The following is a 1,549-nucleotide window of genomic DNA, read 5'->3' on the forward strand; positions in this document are numbered from 1 at the left end:
ACACACACACACACACACACACACACCTGACTTAGAATTCATCAGTTGATTCTGCCTTTGACCAAGTTCCTACTTTAACCTTATTTCTGATTTTCCTAAACTTCCATATGATCAATCACCTTGTGTAAATAACCCTATCAATGTGACAGCAAAATCTATGTGGAAGCCATGCGATCTATGTAGAAGCCATGCGATCTATGTGGAAGCCATGCGATCTATGTGGAAGCCATGCGATCTATGTGGAAGCCATGTGATCTATGTGGAAGCCATGCGATCTATGTGGAAGCCATGTGATCTATGTGGAAGCCATGTGATCTATGTGGAAGTCATATGATTTTGGTTTCACTGTTTATGTTGGAATATTTGTTTTCAAAATGAAAGTGTTTTACATATAACTTGGAGAAAAATTTCTTCATGTGCTTTCTAATTGGAAGTTTTACCTGTTAGATGAAATACAATTGTCTATTTATTACTGAAGCACTAAAATGTTATACTAATCAATGGTGCCTATAGAGACACTAATTTTACATACAAAATCAGTTTTAACAGGAGAGAGGCACTTGGATTCAATCGCTAGCACAGAAACAAAGCAAGTTTAAGGCTTTCAAATGGTTCAACTAATAAATAGATTGGCAGAAAATATGAAAATGTAGACAGAATGTAGTAGCTGTAGGTCACTTTATGTTCTTTTGGAGCTAATTTGCTTAAAATGTTAAATAATAAGAGGTTCAAGATGTCAGCATCCCGCTGGGCTTAGGGGATACTCTGAGGAGCCTCAGAGACCTACTGAGGCTTTGAGAGGAGATGTGGTGACTGAAACAACTGAAAAAAAGGCAGGTTTTATGGGAAGATGTTTTTTAAAAATCTTTTTTCATGGACTCAGGAAACAAACACACTGCCCAACCCCCCAATCACCCTGACTCTGAGCAACAGCAGGATATCCAAGATGAGGAACAGTTAGTCTTCTGGACTGAGCCTCTTCCAAACACCTTCATGGTCCATGCCTCAGTAGATGTCTATATGGATGTCCATGACCCATGCTGCCACTGGAGGCCATGTTAACGTCCGCGATCATAACTGAGAATGAGGGGTTCTGGGACAGTACCTTACCCTCCCTTTCCCCCTCATCCTCCCCCTCCCCTTCCCCTTCCCCTCAGAAACCATTGAAAAGAGTCCTTACCTAGATAGTGATAAAGATGCTGAAGTGAAGCTCTTCTGAGTTGATGGCTTCTGGTACAAGTTGGGAAGGACTCCGTTTTCTTTTTTTTCTTTTTTCCTATTTCTTTTTTCTTCCTTTTTTCAATTTTTATTAGGTATTTACTTCATTTACATTTCAAATGCTATCCCCAAAGTCCCCTATACCCTCCTCCCTGCTCCCCTACCCACCCACTCCCACTTCTTGGCCCTGGTGTTCCCCTGTATTGGGGCATATAAAGTTTGCAAGACCAAGGGGCCTCTCTTCCCAACGGTGACTGACTAGACCATCTTCTGCTACATATGCAGCTAGAGACACATGCTCTAGGGGTGCTGGTTAGTTCATATTGTTGTT

This window comes from Mus pahari, chromosome 13, assembly GCF_900095145.1.
Source record: "Mus pahari chromosome 13, PAHARI_EIJ_v1.1, whole genome shotgun sequence".
NCBI lineage: Eukaryota > Metazoa > Chordata > Mammalia > Rodentia > Muridae > Mus > Mus pahari.